This window comes from Danio rerio, chromosome 6 (genome assembly GCF_052040795.2).
Source record: "Danio rerio strain M-AB ecotype USA chromosome 6, GRCz13ab, whole genome shotgun sequence".
NCBI classification, from domain to species: Eukaryota; Metazoa; Chordata; class Actinopteri; order Cypriniformes; family Danionidae; genus Danio; species Danio rerio.
The window spans coordinates 57,157,501-57,179,089 of NC_141026.1; the positions used below are offsets into that span (position 1 = coordinate 57,157,501).

At 38.5% G+C, this 21,589-nt stretch overlaps 3 protein-coding genes across 9 annotated transcripts in view; 2 read left to right on the top strand and 1 right to left on the bottom strand.

The window, feature by feature from the left end:
- Positions 1–21,589, bottom strand: part of slc12a5a (solute carrier family 12 member 5a) — a 2,560,186-nt gene that overhangs the window by 1,115,107 nt on the left and 1,423,490 nt on the right. The window lies entirely within an intron of this gene.
- nav1b (neuron navigator 1b) overlaps positions 1–21,589 on the top strand; it is a 947,042-nt gene that overhangs the window by 355,711 nt on the left and 569,742 nt on the right. The gene's annotated exons all lie outside the window — the stretch shown is intronic.
- The window catches only part of syt2b (synaptotagmin IIb), a 124,877-nt gene that overhangs the window by 44,294 nt on the left and 58,994 nt on the right, over positions 1–21,589 (top strand). For 2 of the 7 annotated variants that reach the window (XM_087258212.1, XM_087258215.1), the window contains exon 1: positions 13,246–13,691. The exons of the other annotated variants lie outside the window; for them this stretch is intronic. The gene's annotated coding sequence lies outside the window, so the exon portion shown is untranslated. Of the gene's footprint in view, positions 1–13,245; positions 13,692–21,589 lie in introns of those variants that run through there. 7 annotated transcript variants of the gene reach the window in all.

The window sequence follows — 21,589 nt, forward strand, 5'->3', positions numbered from 1 at the left end:
GCTGTAACCAGTCTGGCCATTCTCCTCTGACTTCTGGCATCAACAAGGCATTTGTGCTCACAGAACTGCCGCTCACTGGATATTTTGCCTTTTTCTGATCATTCTCAGTAAACCCTGGAAATGGTTGTGCGTGAAAATGCCAGTAGACCAGCAGTTTCTGAAATACTCAGAACAGCCCGTCTTGCACCAACAACCATGCCACATTCAAAGTCACTTTTCTTCCTCATTCTGATGCTCAGTTTGAACTGCAGCAGATCGTCTTAACCATGTCTACTTGCCTAGGTTGAGTTGCTGTCATGTGATTGGATGATTAGAAATTTGCGTTAACGTGCAGTTGAAAAGGTGTACCTAATAAAATGGCCAGTGAGTGTATAATGAAAATATTATTGGATGCTTTGCTGCATTACACCATCATATGTGTCCTGTGGGCCTAAAACAGCGATAAATGTTTTGTTAGTAGTGCTTGTTGAAGCAAACATCATAACTTAACGGCTATGGATTTGATTAAAGCCCCTAACGCCATTGAATATTACAGTTTTGTTTGTTGGTATTGCTAGTGTTATTGTATAATTGTCATTTGATTTGAGTTTCTGCATCTTTGTTTTTGTTGTAATGTGCACCTTACGAAACACAGGTGCAGTTTAAACTGGGTTATAGAGGTATAATCACAGTACGTCTTGATGCCTGAACCAAAAAATTCAACACCCAGGGGCTTCTAAGCTAAACAAATTACATCAATTAATTCAGCTGAACTGAATGTAATTGCTTTGTGAGTATGATGGATGAAAAGCACATGCTTCCTCTTTCTTTTGAAATACCTTAAAGTATTTAGAATTGTTGTACGCATATTCAACATCAGCTTAATATTGTCCTTTACTGAACATGACTTAGTTATTTAATTAATGTAGTATAATACACTGTTAAATATGAATTGTAAATTTCATGCAATATTAAGTCATAATATAATTAATATGAAGAGTTCAGTTGCAAAAGACCTCTTTTCTTGTAAATGAGCATTTTCTATCAGGCTCCTCTGATTAGGTTTAGAAGTTTAATTATATGTGTAATTATAAGGTTATTCGCTGGTAAAAAAAACAAAAAAAACTTTTTTTTTTTCAAAAATGTCACTTTAGGTAATTTTTGGGTTATTAAACAAGGTAAATCAAATTTTCTGTCAAAACCAGCTTGTCAAATCCACTTGTGCTTTTTTGCAAAAAAACTCTAAATCCACCTATTGGGACAAGACAGTGTAACTCGCTGAAAATCACTAAAGATGCAATTAATTATAAATTATAATAATAAATTAATATTAATATATTAATTAATATAAATATAATAAATTATTTTACCAAACATAAAAACACCTAAAATTAAAATATATAAATCTGACAAGTAAGTGGCAGTTCATTCCGCTGTGATAAACCAGGGAAAAAGCAGAAGGAAAATGATTACATAAAATCTGTCAAGGGCATTAATCAATGACATTAAAACTGACATTAATTAAATCTGAACAATCTGTTGTCATATCTGATGTTTGGGATTTGGATTTAATGTAAGTAGAGCGATGTAAACACTGCAAACATTGTAAGTTAAGCTTGTTAGATTCAAATAATGTTGTGTAAAACATTATGAAACATCAATATCTGTGCATTGTCCATTAATATAAAAAGCTTATGTGACGTATAGGTATTATTAAGTTATATAAATAATGTATAGCTTTATATATTATATTTATCTTTTAAAAGTAGCTTAAATTAGCAAATAAAACACAAGGTAGGCCTACTGGGCAAAAAGGGGATGCCTCAGACACTTTTAGAAGCTGTCATTCATTCTTTCTCACCATACTCAAGGTTTTGGTCCCTTGTTTATTCTCATAGCATCCACATGGGATAAAAGAACAGCATCTTAACTTTGTCTTTAGTGTAACGCAGTTGCCGTTTAATGTAGAGTAAATCAAACTCATTCAAAGTAGCTTCGATGCGCAAAAAAGCGTTATGAATGCATGCTACACTTCCGACTGTACAGTTTTCTTTTTCTTATAATGCACAGAGTTTTGAGGTAAGGGACGTTTTCATTTGACATTCACTGACAGTCAGACAGGATCATCCAGTTCATCAAAATCCATCTTTTAAAATCGAAAGCGGAATAAAACAGTCTGCTCATAAAGCCAGCATATTAGCGTGCTGCTACACTGAAAACATATGATTTGATTTGCGCCTTCTGATTGGTTCTCGGGATATAGCGGCTTTTGCTGTCAAAGGCTAGCAGACTCATTCACACACACACTACAGACAATTTAGCCTACCCAATTCACCTGTACCGCATGTTTTTGGACTGAGGGGGAAACCAAAGCACACGAACGCTGGGAGAACACCACACAGAAACGCCAACTGAGCCGAGGTTCGAACCAGCGACCCAGCGATGTTCTTGCTGTGAGGCGAACGTGCTACCCACTGCGCCACTGCGTCGCCCCTGAACTCTTCCCCCGTGTTGGCGTGGGTTTCCTTCGGGTGCTCCAGTTTCCCCCACAAGCCCAAACACATGCGCTATAGGTGAATTGGGTAAGCTAAATTGTCTGTGTTTGAATGAGTGTGTATGGGTGTTTCCCAGTGACGGGTTACAGCTGAAAGGACATCCACTGTGTAAAGCATATGCTGGATAAGTTGGCGGTTCATTCCGCTGGGGTGACCCCAGATTAATAAAGGGATTAAGCAGACAAGAAAATGAATGAATGAATGGTTTAAGAAATAATATGCCAAAATGAAGTGCATTTTACCTTAAAGCAAGCAAAATAATCTGCCAATCTTGTTTTCCTTTTGACATAAGATCATTGGCAGATTATTTTACTTGTTTTAACAAAAAAAAAAAAATCACTTTATTTTGCCTTATTATTTCATATAATATTCTACAACATTTCTGCTTGTCTAGAAAATGCTTTTTGATTTAAGAAATTTGGACTAGAAACTAGAAAGAAAAGTGTTTTGCATTGTATAGAGCATGGCAGACTGTATGGAGCTTTTCACTTGTTCTTCCTCAACTCACGCTTATTGGATCAGTATTGCACACGTCACCCAAATGCTCAAGAGTAGCTGTAAATCTGCTCGGCTCAAGACAGCCGTTCTGTTTGTGTGTGTAAATCATGTCACAATCAGTGAAAGAGCTTCTGGCACAATGACATTTTTTTATTTTTTGTCTTGGTCATGACTGGAAATGTGGTTATGTTATGAGTGACCCTTGTATGATCGGCTGCACAGACCAGTACAGATGATCTCCTACAGAATGTTGCAGTCATTTTCAGTCATTTTTTTAAAACCCTTTAGGACCTGTCATAGAACAATTTCGCCAGGGTATATCTTGGTGTTTTTACATGCAGTGCTGCCATTCTTTTGAGTATTATCCAATGCCATATATCAATAAAATCCTTACACCCCCAACTTGAAGTTTATGTATGTCATAAATCCATATTAACTAGTTAAATAGCTTAAAAGTTTAATAAACCACAAAACAATGTAAAATCGTTTAGTTTAATTCAAGTTTTTACTATATACAGAAATAACACAAATGTCAATCTCAAACTTGTCAATGTAAAAAACATGCATAATACACTTTGAAACTATATATAACTGATTTGGACTAATTACATCATTTTGTTTATGAGATACACTTATTTTTATAAACAGTGTAGACAGAACAATTTGATTGATCAACAAGAAAACCTCTCTCTACAAACTACCACAGATGAGGGCTGAGGGTTCTGAGGGCTTCAGTGTTCAAAACGACATCAAGGTAAGTAAAATAATAAGCACGTTTCAGCACTACAGCAATAAATGTAAGTAAAAAGGTAGAAAAGTTCGATGTTTTAGGCGAAAAAGTGAAACGACAAATAAATAGCGCGTCATACGATCTGGTTTATTCTGTTTGTTTTGTTTATATTCATACTCAAAGCAAAGCATTTTTTAATGAACAAATAATACTCAAAAGCAAAGAATTTATAAAGAATATACTAACATGTCTTGGAATGGATCTAATCCTTCACAAAAGTCAGCTTCGTCTTTACTGAAAATAGAATCTGGAGCAGATGATGAGTCTGAGAATTCCTCAACGTTAGACGCAAGTAATAACTCCAAAACTTTGTGTATTGTTTTTTTTTGTTGTTGTGCGGTCCTGACTTCTTGCTAGTGTGGAAGAATTAGCTTTCTATAGAACAAACATTATTAATTTTATTTTATTTTATATATTTTGCATTCATGAGGGCGTTGTGGATGGGATATCTCTCTGTTATGGGTGTGACGTGAAATTGCCACTTGTGTGACTTTGGTGAATCAAATATAATTGTTTGAAAACATTGACAAAGACACTTTTCAGTATTTTTAATGTACTGTAAAATACTTGCTTAGATTTGAAAACTTAGAAACGGGTTCTGTATTTTTTTTTTTGTATTTCTGTATTTTAGAGTTAACATGAACTAGCAATGAACTACTGTATTTTCATTAACTAACGTTCACTAGCATGAACAAATGCTGTACTAAATGTATTGTTCATTGTTTGTTCCCGTTAGTAAATGCATTAATTAACATTAACTCATGAACCTTATTGTAAAGTGTGACCGTAATTCATAATATAATTACTTTTTAGATGAAGTAATTAGTAATGTATTCAGATTACAGTTTTCGAGTAGTCAGTAATTTGTTATCGATTACATTTTAAAAGTAACTTACCCAACGCTGATAATGTGTCAACTCATTTCATGTCTAAATATTCTAATAATGGTCAGTTGTGTTATATAATCATACCTCATTATTTTGAATGGAGGCAATCAAAGATTACCTATGAATCTGTGACACTTACTGTTAATTCATGAAGTCACGTCTTCTCTAGAGCTAAAATTGGGACATTCGCTTCATTTTGGGTTAATTAGATAGACTCGAGCTGCTAGATTTATGTTTTGTTGTCTATATAGGGCAGTTTTGCGGCTGGATGTAGGTTAGATTATTGTCTGGAAATTCACTTCTTCCTTCTGGGATGTGCTGATCTTTATAATGTCTACGGCGGTAATAGAGGGTTATTGTATATCCTGACATTTAATAGCCTCTACTAACCGTTGCTTTCTGAGCAAATCTTTATGAATTTAATAACACACCAAACTGGTGATTTAGCTTTGGCGTGTGACCATTGGGTTTCGCAGAAGAAGCAGTGCCTGGAAATGCTGCTCATTTTGTATGAGTTGAGACCGCTGGATCAGGATGACAGACCCCATCTGGCCGTGCTAATGTATGGCCATGTGCCACTTCAAGATTTAAAACACAAGGGTTTTCTAAAAACCAACAGACGGTGGGGGTTATACATGCAGGAATCATATTTATTAAATGTTTTGGCTGATATATTAGCATTCAGAACATGTTTTGATGCTGTATTTAAAGTCCACAGGAAATTTCACCTGCTTCAAACTAACTACAGCAAGACTGTAAACTTGCATTTAGATTTAATAAATATGCAGATATTGATTTATCTGCCTATTTTTGAGATTGTCATCTTGATCGATTCACTGGGGAGTTTTTTAATCTTGTTTCCGTTTAAGATCTGCCCACTTTTGATTGTTTTTAGCCTTTTTATTTTATACAAATTTCAAGAGTTCACACTTAGCTGATGATTGATAATAAAGCGTATTTGGCATGCTGTCCTATGAGTGAGCCCTAAGCTCAGAATATCCTTAAGCCCGGGGCTCCCTCTTGTTAGAAGGGCGAAAGGGGAGTTGGTCTCGAAAACTCCCCTGCTTGTGAACATGCTGAGATATAGCTGGCTAATAGTTTGTCTTTAAGGGCACCTATGGTGAAAAATCTACTTTTCAAGCTGTTTGGACAGACATATGTGTAGGTTTTGTGTATAGACTGTCATATTAGGGTGATATAAACACACCCAGTCCTTTTTTTTTCAATTTAACAACATAAAAACGGTGGAACAAGTGGAGCAGTTTTGAGACCGACCGCAACTTGACAGAGGAGTGTGGTCCCCCCGCCCACCAATATTGATTGACAGGGCCGCATTACCACATCCTCAGTTTGTTGTTTCACGTCCGTCATTTTCAACATGCGAGTCAAAGCGATGTCACCAAAGAAACACCCGTGCTCTATTTTTGCATGTCAGGCTCATTGGGCTCAACAAAAGAGCCTTCATTGTCTTACTGCAGATAGAGATTTTACATTTAGCGGCCATTTAGATTTTACATTTAGCGGCCATTGCGCTGAACACGCAGTGAATGCAGCGTATCGAGGTTCGGGCCATTAAAAATAAGTTGTTCCTTTGAGTCTTTCAGTACTCTATCCGAAAACACTCAATTTATCTCGGCTGGGGGGAATTGGGGCTCTCATGCCAAAAGTCTTGTCACTGAACAGAAATAATGTCCAGTGTAGAATATAAAGTCATGCTGCAGTTGAAACAGAATGAATATTGTGTCTGACTCCATCATGAGCTTGGAGGACTGCATCCATACATCTCTGACTCAAATCGCTTATTAACAAAATCATCTGGAATGGCAAAGAAAGTGTTCCTGCAGGACTCCCAGAGTTCAAGATTTGGGTTCATCTTCAATGCCTCCTCCTTCATCTCACCTCAGACATGCTCATTAATGTTCATGTCTGGTGACTGAGCTGGCCAATCCTGGAGCAACTTGACCTTCTTTGCTCTTAGGAGCTTTGATGTGGAGGCTGAAGTATGAGAAGGAGCGCTATCCTGCTGGAGAATTTGCCCTCTCCTGTGGTTTGTAATGTAATGGGTAGATGATGCACTCATTCAGCCGGTAAAATGAAGTGTGGAATGATGGACACTTCACACACTCAACGACCGCAGGTTTGCTTACATAGCGGAAGGGGCGCACATGTTGAATAACTTCATTTATTTTGGATGGTGAAAGCAAAATTCTCCTACGAGAGTGATTATAGCGCCTCCCCATGGTGAATGCAGTTATACTCACGGCAGGTATTATTTGATAATTCGGTCGTTTATTTCACTGATTTGGCAACCGTCAAACCTCATAAGGGAAACGGTTTGAATTTCTGCTTAGTAAAAAAACATTAGAGTGCCATTTGGGACGACACTACATACATATACTATGCTGTTGAGTGTGTAAGTGCATAAGTACATAGTGTATAGTGTGCCATTTGGGACGCAGCTATAGTCTCTTTATTAATCTGGGGTCGCCACAGAGGAATGAACTACCAACTCATCCAGCAAATGTTTTACGAAGCGGATACCCTTTCAGCTGCAACCCATCTCTGGGAAACATCTATACACACTTATACACTACGGACAATTTTAGCCTACCCAACTCACCTGTACCGCATGTCTTTGGACTGTGGGGGAAACCGGAGCACCCGGCACTCCACACAGAAACACCAACTGACCCAGCCGAGGCTCGAACCAGCGACCTTCTTGGTGTGAGGCAACAGCACTACCTACTGCGCCACTGCGTCGCCTGTATTTGGTTTCAACAATCTCAAATGCGTTACTACACCATGTTTTCTAATACGTGCCTAATGAGACTTTTATTAAATAGTTTCATTCCATGGCACCTTTAAATTATTGCTACTACATTTAAGCATTATATCTACTTACTACTTTGTATTATTTTATTATCGTTTAAATAATATTACAGTTTTTTAATAGTTTAATAACAACATCGCTCTTTATTACTATTATCGGCTGAAAAACTGTGTCGCCTCTAATGTGGGCATTTTTTGTCTTCGAGTTGGTGTTTCGTGAACTTGCTGTTCTCTAATCTTCATCAGTGCTGTCAGTGCTCTATTCCCTGGAGCCAGGGTTTTTGCCCATCAGTCTTTCTCTCTCTCACTCTCTCTCTCTTGGTCTGTCTGTCTCTCTCGCCCCCGCCGCTGTTAATTTCTCTGAATAATCAGTATTGACATGGGCTCTATTGCTGCGGTGTCAGCTCTCTATTGTGGGAGATCACAGGGCACTGCAGCCCACTGGGCAATGAATCTTTCATTCATATCCATCTATATTCATCCATATACTTTATTTTATTCATCCTTTTCCCCATTGTCTGGACTCAAATGAGCTGATGAAACACTGCTGCCACAGAATCTGATGAGTAGTGTTTGCTATTACTACTACTACTGCTCATGTGTAGTTCTCCAGATATTAAATATCAGCAATTGTAATTCATCCTGCGCCATTTGTTTACAAGCACGACAACTCAAATTATGTGGTCATATTTACGTTTTATTTGGATGCACAGTTGTCACCTAGAGTAGCAGATGATATAGAAAATTTGTCTCTATGTGTTTGTTGTATCTTGATGCTACTGCGCTAATTTAATTGCCCCTTGTGGGATTAATAAAGTTGCTAAACCTTAAACCGTGACAACAAATAATCATGCATTTCTGCAACTGATGATCAACAGTAAAAATGACTAAATATACCAAAATATTACCATTAAAAATGCTTGATTGTATGCTGTCAAGGCTTTGCAATCAGAATATGTAATTATAATGGAAGTCAATGGGGTAAAAACAGCCACCAACATAATGAAAGGGTAGTCAATTTGACCAGAGTGTATTGTTGTATTTGTAAGTTTTCAAAGCATTTCCCGTAATATGTTTCAAAATATGATTTGTAACCTAAAATCATCCCATTTGCTGAAACACAGAGAAAGACTTGTGGCCAAATTAAGACTAAAAATCACTCCAGAGTGGATGAAAACGACCCAACAGCACATAAGGGTTAAAGTGGACAATTTATTTTTGCATTTCAGATACTTTATATGCTTATAAAACCACTTTTATCAATTTAATTTGATGCGAACCCTAAAATGTTTTACACTGCAGTTTGCATGTTTTGTCTGCTAACCAGTGGTGTAAAGTAACTTATTACAAATACTCAAAGTACTGTAACTGAGTAGTTTTTCTCAGGAATTTTTATTTAGTAAGTAGTTTTAAAAAAATGTGTACTTTTACTTTCCTTTGAGTACATTTTTAGTGCAGTAATCTGTACTTTTACTCCACTACTTTTCTTCAACTTGTAGTCACCACTTTATTTTTTCTTGTCTATGGGGATTAGAAAAATCAGTCCTGTGATTCCTGTCCAATCAAATCTTATATAGAAGGTAAATCGCCTCATAATGAACTACCTCAAAATAGGGTTGATCAAAAGAAATTTATTAATGCAGTTTAAATATATGAATTGATGTTTACTTTAAAGTTATTATAAATATATAATTATATTGTTCAATTATAATGATTAAAATATTTTTTTGTCAAATAATTTTGTGGCCAAAAGTTATCAGTTCAGGCACCGTTTTGGCACTGGTACCGTTTAAAAAGTATCGATTTAGCACTGGTATTGAAATAACCCCAAACGATACCCAACCCTTCCTCAAAACATGTGTGCTTTATAATTGCAGCAAACTGTTTGGAAGCATTAAAAGTGTACAAGGTGTACAAAATCTTTACATGCATTGACCCAGAGACTCTTAAGATGCATGTCACTGATGAGAAGATGACGGATGTTTACTGTATGATGATCGAAATGGCCTTAAACATCCAGCGGGCACAAGATGTCAACATGATGTCAGAATTTTGGTCACTTTTCAACACAACATAAAGTCAACCATATATCAATGTCAATTGATGTTGTTATTGAACAAATAACGTTGTCTTTAGATGCTGGCTAGACAATCTAACCTAATGTTAATGTCTTATGATGTTGTGTGCTTGCTGGGCAATAAGGGATAACCCCCCCTAAAAATCCCCAAATGACTAAATATGTCCATTTGAAGTTGTTGCATTGTAAATAAACAGTTAAACGGTCAGTAATATGTTTTAAAATTATTATTAATAAAAAATAAATAAATATATACATTAGCAGCAAATACATTAGCAAACAGTTCAACTTATTAAACGTAATAATTATTATAATGAAATAGAATCAAGCTATCAATCTCATTAGCCGTTTCTCCACTGTATAACTTACACATTCTGATTAAAGAGCATAGAATGAATCTCTTATTTATTAAGATTATTTTATTACATTAAATAAGAGATGTCACTTTAAAAATGCACACATCTAACGTTATAATGAAAGCAATCAACTTATTTCCTAACTTTTTATGCTCATTTAAGACGAAATTAGTTGTGTTTGTGAAAAAAAACACCAAGATCGACATCCTTATATGTTATTATTTTTAATTATGTGTGTATGTCCGTTTAAACACGCACCCAAAAGCCAGACTTTCTCTCCGCATCAAGTCGCGTGTACAGAATCCGTTTGGGAAACAGCATCTGTTTGTCACTATAGAGAACGTCAGCTGACAGTCATGCACCATTATGTTTTGAGGATTGTATAGGATGGGCGACGGCACCTGTAATCAAAAGGAAATGGAATCGCGACGTTTTTAATATTTATTTATAAGTATTTTCTTTCCTAAACTAAGTGAAAGCACTGAACAGACTCACGTTTTAGAGCAAGGGGTGACCCCTGGTGGTTCGGCGGTATGGTTGCGTATAGGGAGGCTCGGTTGTTCAGAGAAAGAATCAAAATATGGGAGAAATACAGGAAAATACCTTTACGGGATGATAGCGGGATAGAACAGTAAAATACGGGAGAATCCCGGGAAAAACGGGAGGGTTGACAGGTATGACTTAATGCACTACAGAATGTTACGTTTACACACACACATACACAAATTACATGTAAACGCGTCAGCTTTTAAAAGCGTAATACCACTCGCTACTCTTGAGTACTTTTGAAATGGCTACTTTTTAATCATACTTTGAGTAATATTTACAACAGATACTTTTACTCTACTTGCATTTTTAGGCAAGTAATGGTACTTTTACTTGAGTATGATTTTTCAGTGCTCTATCCACCACTGCTGCTAACCATGAAATTTTCTCGCCTGCATTCGGTCATCCAAAATGCCCAGAACAGTTTGTACAAAATAAGCCAATTTATGCTTTAAAATGCAGCAGAACACAGAGTTCCTGCCTCACAACAACTATTAGATTAGTGTTTAGGCATAAATAATGATTTACTTGAAAACAAACATCACTGCATGTGCTGCCAGCACTATTGCCCTCACCTAAAATTTCAGCACTGGCTGTAACCATGGCTATTTTTATGAATATTTCCATAATAATGTGACGCAGAATGCCAAGCTGTCTTCCCAAATGTCAGCCGGTTGACAGTAACTGCGCCACACATAGTTTAAGTTTCTTCATTTTGTTTTTCCTCTCGGGGTTGTGAGCCGCACGTCTCCTCTTGCTTTATTGCAGACCGGCCCCGTGAGATTTGCACGAGGAATTGCATTGTATTGTCTTTGTTATTCTCTCCCACACACACACAGCACAAGTTTCGCTTCACACCTGGACAGTTTCCCCATGACAGTAAAACAGATCACTCCGCACCACGTCCTCAATGGGGGGGCGATTTTACATATTGATCAGCGGAGATTGTCCTCCAGCAGCAGTTCAGGGCGTTGTGCACTGCAATCGGTAGAGTGTGAGCAGAATCCATAATGAGAGAGAGACAGAGGCAGGAGGAAGGAGAAAAAGAGAAAGAGAGAGAAAAAAAGGGAGAAATAGGTAGCAGAAAACAGTAAGAGAAAGAGAGAGAGATTGTTGATTGCTAAATGTATATTATGTTAATTTTAAATTACAGTACCATTATTCATTCATTGATTTTCCTTTCGGCTTAGTCCCTATATTTATCTGGGGTCACCACAGCGAAATGAACCCCCAACTTATCCAGCATTTGTTTTACGCAGCGGATGCCCTTCCAGCCGCAACCCATCTCTGGGAAACATCCATACACACTCATACACTACGGACAATTTTAGCCTACCCAATTCACCTGTACCGCATGTCTTTGGACTGTGGGGGAAACCGGAGCACCCGGAGGAAACCCACGCGAACACGGGGAGAACATGCAAACTCCACACAGAACTCGAACCAGCGACCTTCTTGCTGTGAGGCGAACGTGCTACCCACTGTATTTTAAATGACAGTTTATTCTGATCTATTATATATGATATATTGAATAATATCGGATAGTATATTTTTATACAGATATATTTATTAATATAATATTTTAGTCACCAAACATATTTAGAAATTGAAAGATAATACTATTCAATTTCCCACAGATGGGTTGCGGCTGGAAGGGCATCTGGTGCATAAAAAACGAGCTGGATAAGTTGGCGGTTCATTCCGCTGTGGCGACCCCGTATTAATAAAGGGACTAAGCAGACAAGAAAATGAAGATGGAGATATTATTAAATTCAAGTAAAATATTGCAAATATTAACAACCTACAAAATTTCAACAAAATGTTTATTTTTTTTGGTTTACTTGATTTTTCCTCTTTTTAAAATTTGTATTTAATATTTTTTATGACATATAAATTTGGGTGTACTAGTATTTGGACCATTATTGTAAGTTTGTTAGATTAGCTCCAGATTTGGCTTTAGTACTGACTAATCTAATGTATATGCACAAATATAATATTGTATAGCTTCCTATTAAAAATATGAATTTAAAACATAGATTTGTGAGAGGTGAACTTATATATGCTGAGCACTATATATATATATATATATATATATATATATATATATATATATATATATATATTTATTTATTTATGTATTTATGTATTTATTTATTTATTTATACACACAGTTGAAATCAGATTTTTTTTTCTTTTTTAAATATTTCCCAAATTTCCCAAATGATGCTTACCAGAGCAAGGAAATTTTCACAGTATGTCTGATAATATTTTTTCTCCTGGTTTGTTTTGTTTCGGCTAGAATAAAAGTGACACCTCCTGTACCTTTATTTATGAGAGTGTACTACCACTACTACTATTTAATGTGTTTACTATGTTTTTTTTTAATTTATGTAAACTGTATAAATCCTTTGGTAATACATTTGTCATGCCAATAAAGCAATTATTGAATTTAATTCAGTTGAGACAGAGAGGGGGGTTTTATTTCCAAATGAATTTATTTACATTGAGGGAGAATATGAACAAATTTATTTGGGGGGGGGGGGGGGGGGGGGGTTTAACAAAAATGTTCTTAAGAAAAAATATAATAATCGTTTACAACAATTTCGCAAAAGTCAGAGGGAGAAACAGGAGGAAACAAAGAGAGGTAGAGAGCTGTGGGACACAGAAAAAGAGTGAGAAAAAAGAGAGAGGCAGTAGGAAGCAGAAAGACAGAAGAGAGAGAGAAGGTGGCAGGAGAAAACAGAATGAGAGAGAGAGAGGGAGAAAAAAGAGGCAGGAGGAAAGAGAGAGAGAGTGAAGGAGAAAGACAGGAGGAAATAGAAAGAGAGAGAGTAAAGGACAGAGGGAGAGGCAGGAGGAAATGGAAAGAGAGAGAGAAAAGGAGAGCGAGAGGCAGGGGGAAACAGAAAGAGCGAGAGTAACATTAAACAGGACAGAAAAAAAGCAGAGAGTTCAGAGGTAGCGACAGAGAATATGAGCTGAACTAGCGGGAGCTTTGTGTGTAATGAAAGTAAAGCGAGAGAGACGGAGCGCTCTGTGCTGCAGTGGAGACTGCAGTGCGTGTGTGTGTGGACGCCAGTGGGATCGTGGGATACGCTCTTAACCTGTGAAGCGTTCTGCTGCTCTCCGGTTTCGGATGGGTGGCTCCATTAGGGAGGACTGAACTATTGCCTGGTAAGGGCTTACCCGTTTCTGCAAGACCCCCATCACCCTCCTTCCCCGATCGACCATGAATAAAAGCATGCTGACATTTTCAGTAGTTGTCTTGGAGGAGAATGGCAGCTTCTGGTTTGGGTTTTGTCTGCTGCATCAAACTCCGGGATTGATTTCAGAGTTTGAAGTGGGACCTGGATGCATGAAGTAGGAAGTTGCTTGTGTCAGATTCTTGCGTACAGACGTATAGAAGATGATTTTAACAAAAGCGTCAGCTAGGGCTGCGCAATATATCGTTGAGCATCTATTACCGCAATGTGTGAATCTGCAATAGTCACATCACAAGATCTGCAATGCCAAAATGGGATCATAATTAACCAGAAAACACAGTTGTGGAGTCATTGCAAAATTTAACTCTCATCTAATCAAATTTAATTATTGTATACCAGTGGCTCAGTGGTTAGAACTGTCCCCTCACAGCAAGAAGGTCGCTGGTTCGAGTCCTGGCTGAGTCAGTTGGCAATTCTGTGTGGAGTTTGCATGTTCTCCCCATGTTGGTCACACATGACTTGTTTTTGGTCCATTTAGAAACTTTGCAGTGTAAAAAGCAAACCACACCAAGAACAAAGAGCAACATTGTAACAGTTTTAATCCCTGTTGGGGAACAACTGATTCAATTCACAGGTGTGAAAGCAACCTAAGACATTCTGTTTCAGACATGTGCAGGCCGCGTTTCTCTTTGCGTCATCGCGACATACTGTGTCTGCCATGTTGTTTCAGTGAACTTTTGGGCCATTTCCGGCCAAATATTTTCAGTGCCCGAGTATTTAATGCATCCCTACCAGAAAATTTTGTGATATGATTTTAAGTTTAAATCTCCCATCCCTAATCATAAGTTGAATGATCCATTCTTTCTCTAAGCAGGCGAACACAACATTGTGCAGTTTCCAGCCGTGCTGATGTTTTTAAATGGATATAGTTGCTCTGCCGTGTTATTGGTAGGGTCAACGATTTTACCATAATCTGTCAATTTCCTGGATTTGCAGGACTGTCCATCACAGATCTCACTGTAAATGCAGTGAAGGTGTAGAAAGTGTGAGCAAGTCTCTGAGATGAAGATGCTACTGTAAATATGACTGTAAACAGATGCTTTGAGGGCCGCGTGAGGATATCCGTCATGCTAGCGGCTGTGCAGAGCAGCAGATGTGCAGATCTGTCTCCATTCAAAACAAGAGACCTTTATGAATCTCTCTGGTCATGCGAAGGTGTTTCTCTGGAGGACCCAATGCTAACAGGGTGTTTAAGGCAATTAAGACGTACATAAAATAGCAGCATATCAGTGACAGGGCTCATAAAGATCACTGCTTGCACTTAGAGCTTTACCTATAATTGGATTTGCCTTATGGAATATACGATTTCTAGCGTTATTGATTTCCTCATGGATCTGTTACTGGGGTTTTTACACACAGACGGAAGCAAACACGCTCTCTCTGCGGTCTCTGATTTCTGGTTTTCAGGTCAGATGTGAGTAAAGATGAATGTATGTCTAAATGCAGCATGTCTCCGCACACATACACACACACACACACACACACACTTTTAGGGTCAAACTGACCACGTATCCCAGTTCTGTCCAGTTCAGGCGGATCACATCTCCCACTTAAAATATCACTATCAATGTGCATTCACATTTAACACAGACTCATTGGGAAAATGTGACCAGGGCATTTTTTGAGAACCCAAGATATACAACATAGTCTCATTCTGAAAATGTATCCCTATATACATTTCTGGAGATCGCGAATTATGTAGCCAGAAGTATGTATGGTCTTTAAAAGCAAACCCTACGGGGCGGCATGACACTTTTCATGCTTACCAGCTGACCGCTTACCTTCATATGGACAGCTTTCCCGATGTTACCAGTTTGCCCAGTAGCTCACCATGTACGTCAGCAGACTTGAGACGCAGAGAGGTGTTGACCATGATGATGGAGTTCAAGTCCAGCAAAGAATGGCTCCAGAAGGTGGGCAAGACAAAAACAGAAGCCAAAAAATAAAATAAACAAGTAAATAACAGTGTGAGAATGTGGTAAAACCTGAAAACGTGGTAAAAATCAGGAGAGTGCTTTTCTTTTTCTGGATTGCCTTTGAAAACACTGTTAGTTGGGTTTAGGGAAGGAGGAGGGTGGGTCAGTTGATCGGTCAGTCAGTCTGTCATTTAGTAAGTCAGTCGACAACGGTCTCTAATGCCCTTCCAGCCGCTACCCATCTCTGGGAAACATCCACACACACATTCACACACACACTCATATACTACGGACAATTTATCCTACCCAATTCACCTGTACCACATGTCTTTGGGCTGTGGGGGAAACCGGAGTACCCGGAGGAAACCCACGTGAAGGCAGGGAGAACATGCAAACTCCACACAGAAACGCTAACTGAGCCGAGGTTTGAACCAGCGAACCTTCTTGCTGTGTGGTGACAGCACTACCTACTGCGCCACTGCCTCACCGAGACAAGTATTAAATAATAAATATTATTTATTTAATGCCTACAAATGCGTATGCGTGATTGTCAGCACAGGACAGTGTGGAGGAGAGAGAGGTGAGGTGAGGTAAGATGGTGAGTCGCTCACCAAGTGACCTGCAGTTTGGCAGTATTTCAGGTTTCGACCGAACAAAAAGGTAGACGTCGTAAATACGAACTAGAGGTCTGCATTCTCGCTGCTGTACCATGGGAGCAGTGAGACCCGACAAGATTTCTTGCGGTGCCGGAATAAATTTCAGAATAAAGCGTGGGAGCGGTCGGTAACTTTGGTGTAATTTAAAAGGAAGCGGGCGCGTGGTCTAACAATATCGCTCCCAAGCACGTGCGCATCCACGTGGATGCTGTTTATGTATGTGTGTGTGTCTGTGTGTGTGTGTGTGAATGAGAGAGAGCGTGAGGCTGTGTGTTGCTTTGGTGCTCTCTCTCTATGTGTGTGTGTGTGTGAATGAGAGAGAGAGAGCGTGGTGCTGTGCGTCGCTTTGGTTCTCTCTCTCTCTATGTGTTTGTGTGTGTGTGTGTGTGAATGAGAGAGAGAAAGAGAGCGTGGTGCTGTGCGTCGCTTGGTGCTGTCTCTCTGTGTGTGTGTGTGTGCGTGCGTGTGTGTGTGAATAAGAGGGAGCGTCTATGAGAGTGTCTATAGTGGTACATTTTCAGAATGGGTATGTGTTGGAGAAATAATAACACAATACTAATACAACTAGAAAAGCTAGTTGTTTACTAGAGTGCATCCCTATAGATATGATTTATTCCACTCCTGGTAGTTTTGCTTCAACACTTAAAACTTTACAGAAAATGTACCATTAGTTTCTTACTGGGAAAATGACCAGTCATCCTGGACTGCTGAAACACACTTCAATTGCGCTGAAGCCTCCTCAACACTGTCAGGGTGTGTGTATGTGTGTGTGTGTGTGTGTGTGTGTGTGTGTGTGTGTGTGTGTGTGTGTGTGTGTGTGTGTGTGCGTGTAAAGGCTACTTTCACCGCATCGTCTCCTCTCGGGAAGCAGAGATGATGCTGCGTTGTTGTCAGTCAATAAAAGCATCTCCAGCTCAAATGTCAGCGGCTCGCAGCAGGTGAGCAGAGCAGCAGATAAATGTCCAGCTGCTCCACAAAATCAATGCCAGTCCTCAAACGCCGCTATCAGCACTGATTGAGCCTAAATACTGCAGATTGGGTTTCGCATGTGTTGAGGCTGAAGATCGAGTCCTTCTGGAGATTTATCCGAGAATTGTGCATTTGCTAAATCAAAGCCATTGGATTTTGCTGAGAAGAGGGGAGAGTGTGGATGATAGTCAATATCTGGCTTTGTTTAGATTAGTATTGATTAGTATTTATGGTTGGGTGGTGGGGAAAGAGACGGTCGTAGATTATTTTTTCTTCAGATTTCAGATGAAACTCCTGAAAAGCAGAAGGAAATGACAGTAGCTATATATATATATATATATATATATATATATATATATATATATATATATATATATATATATATATATATATATATAAAATATATATATATATTATTTTTTTGTGTGTGTTACACTACAGTTTTATTAACAAACTAGAGATGTTTACTTTAATGATCTGGAATCATTTAGGCACTTAGTGTTTTTTTTAAATTAGTTTATTAAATTAAATTATTCAATTAGTTGATTGGAATCTGTGGCTCAGTGGTAACAGCACTGTCGCCTCACAGCAAAAAGGTCACTGGTTCGAGTCCCAGCTGGGTCCGTGGGCATTTCTATGTGGAGTTTGCATGTTCTCCCCATGTTGGCGTGGGTTTTCTCAGAGTGCTCCGGTTTTCCCACAGCCCAAACACATGCGGTACAGGTGAATTGAATAAACTAAATTAGTGTATGGGTGTGTATGAATGATTCCTAGTACTGGGTTGCAGGTGGAAGGGCATCTGCTGTGTAAAACATATGCAGGATAAATTGGTGGTTCACTCCGTGTGATTTTCTTTTTGAGCAATGCTATTCATGTTTCATTAGCTAAAATTGTAGCAGATTTTTACCAAAATTCTCTGCAGAAATAGCAAAAAACGTTCGCAGATTCCGTCTGGCCTCACGCATGACCCTGTGTTTCCCGTCTGTCACGTGCATATGAATGGAAGTCTATGGAAGGAAAAGCCCAGTGTGACCGCAGCTTTAGTGTGCTGTATTTATATGTGTGTAATCAGTACTTGAGCAGCATCAGCTGTGTGTTTGCAATCAGTCACGATCAGGAAATGGTTGTGTGTGTGGTGCATGACCGAATATGTAGTCATAGCATGGCAGATTTGTAGTTCGCGAGAATGTGAATGATATCCAGCAATCTATGGTGGTTAGATCTCTGGTGATTGTGACAGTAATAATAATAATAATAAATTAGTATTAATAAAATTATTGATATTTTAGAATTATTTTATGATTAACTGTTTATGTAATTTAATTTTATTGTTGTTAATATTTAAATAAAACAATTTTTATGCAATGTTTTGTTGTTATTTGTATCTATTAGTGGCAAAAAAATATTTTTTGTTTATCGCTTTTTCCTGATTGTCATTTAGTATCTTTATTTGTTTTAGTTTCTTTTTAAATTTTATCTTATGGGCATTATGCACAGAAAATGGCTAAGGTTAAGATAGTTCAGCAGACAATAGGAGATTCCTCTTTAATATAATTTAATATAATAATAATTACATTTTAATTTTTTTTTTTCAGTTTTTCTTTAAATATGCAAAATTAAATTACTTTAAAAATATGTATGCAATGTTTTGTGATTGTTAGATATATCTATAAAACAAAACACATTTTCAACCTTGTCATCTAGTTGTAACAATGGAGATGAGGATCCACATGCAGTTTAATAATGTAGAGTAGTCAGGCAGGCAATGGTACAAACTGGGGCAGGAGGATAATCCGAAGAACGTGGTCAAAATAACAGGCAAATGGTCAGGACAGGCAGCATAACAACATAAACAAAACAAAACAAACAACAGGCAAGTGAAAGTGTGGTGTATATATAGTCCATGAAATCAGTGGGAACGAACAGCAGCTGTGTGTGTGTCCAAATGACTGACAGCTGTGGCAGGAGTGATTGGTGTAAAGCATCCTGGTAGTTGTAGTTCTTGTTGTGGCCAATGTGTAGTTCTCCAGCGATCTGCATAGGCTTATTTTTATTTTCATGCACATATTTATCTCCACACATTTCAAAACAGTTTCCTAAACTTGCATCATCCTGCTGCTTCATTTCATTTGAAATATTATCTAGCACAATGTACAACCTGCCAACAGAGCAGCTCTCATTTACTAAACATCGTCATTCACAAGGTGCTATCAGAAGTTCCAGCAGATATTATTTGACATTTTAATGCTAAATCGTGCAGGGAAAGTCAAGTCCGAGACACTTTTCTCTCTCCTATCTGTTGCAATGCATATAAAAGAAGGCATTTTGAGTAATAACGCCGGATCTGATGCTGTTTCTACTACAGTGCTTAACTTTCTGGATCCAGAACAAGTGGAAACCGCTGAGGCGTCCCAGGACAGACTGTCTCTGTTTTGTCCTGCAGTGCGCATGCAGTGTCTCTGCCGTTTATCTTCCACTGCAACCTTTAACATCCAGACTCTGTCTTTCATTATTTAAATGCAAAGCCATCCATCTCATTATTAAAAGAGCCGTCCACCAAGCTTATTGGTTCCGAGAGGTCTTAACCTTGTTTTATTTTCACTTGCTTCATGGTCATTTATTTGATAAGAAGCTTCTAGTTTGAAGTTCCTCATAATAATACTCACGCTGTGAAAATTGCATTTGAGTTTTTCTTAAAAGCTGCACCTTCCAACATCACAGACGGAAGGATTTTTCTTGTTCTTTCATCTTTAAGACTAAAAGCATTCCAGGCTTCTAGAAGTGTCTGCTCATTTATTTCTATAGTGCATTATATAGTGCAGATTTCAAAGCATCTGCACAGGAATAAACAGGAAAATAACTGAATCACTAATGCAAAGTTGGGCTGCACGATACTGGGAGAATAATTTCATACATTTTACCTTTATTTGTATAGCACTTTTACAATGTAGATTGTGTCAAAGCAGCTTCACATAAAAGATCAATGTAAAATGAAACAGTGTCAGTTCAGTTTTCAATGTTTAAGTTCAGTTCAGTTTAGCTCAGTTCAGTGTGGTTTAATAATCACTACTGAGAGTCCAAACACTGAAGAGCAAATCCATCGATACACAGCTGAGATCCCGAACCACGCAAGCCAGTGGCGACAGCGGCGAGGAAAAAACTTTACCAATTGGCGAAAGTGAAGAATTAAAAAAACCTCATGAGAAACCAGGCTCAGATGGGCACAAGCATTTCTCCTCTGGCCAAACGTCTTGTGCAGAGCTGCAGTCTAGGCGCCGGAGGCTGGAGAATGCTAAACCTCAGCGAAGACTCGTTGTCCCTGGAGTGTCACAGGAATCAGTCTCATGCTCTCCACTCCTCCATGACCACCGCAGCAGCTGCTCAGGATACGGCCTGGTCCAGGATTATGGAAACCTTGGGATCATCTCGTCGCTGGTCTTGGATCGAATCAGTGGCACTGCGTGGTCTGAGGGCCTCGGGATGAGTATCCCCAGGTGGAAATAGAGAATAAAGAGAATAATTAGTGTAGCTGCTGTTCATAGTGTATGTAAACGAGATGCAGAAACCTGCGTGGGGCACATTCATGTATCATACCACTGAGTGATCCACTGAGTGTATGTTTTGCTAAAAAGAGAGGTCTTTAATCTAGTTTGGACTGCGAGAGTGTGTCTGAGCCTCGGACATTATCAGGAAGGCTATTCCAGAGTTTAGGAGTTATAAATGAGAAGGCTCGACCTCCTTTACTCGACTTTGCTATTTTAGGTACTACCAGAAGCCCTGAGTTTTGAGATCTTAAAGAGCGTGTTGGATTGTAGCGTGGCGAGGCAGTGGCACAGTAGGTAGTGCTGTCGCCTCACAGCAAGAAGGTCGCTGGTTCGAACCTCAGCTCAGTTGCCGTTTCTGTGTGGAGTTTGCATGTTCTCCCTGCCTTCGCGTGGGTTTCCTCCGGGTGCTCCTGTTTCCCCCACAGTCCAAAGACATGCGGTACAGGTGAATTGGGTAGGCTAAATTGTCCGTAGTGTATGAGTGTGTGTGGGTGGATGTTTTTCAGAGATGGGTTGCGGCTGAAAGGGCATCTGCAGCGTAAAAAACTTGCTGGATAAGTTAGCGGTTCATTCCGCTGTGGCGAACCCAGATTAATAAAGGGAGTAAGCCTACAAGAAAATGAATGAATGAATGAATGAATGAATGTAGCGAGACAGAAGGTTAGTTAGATAAACAGGAGCTAGATTTTTTAAAACTTTATGGGTTAGAAGCAATATTTTAAA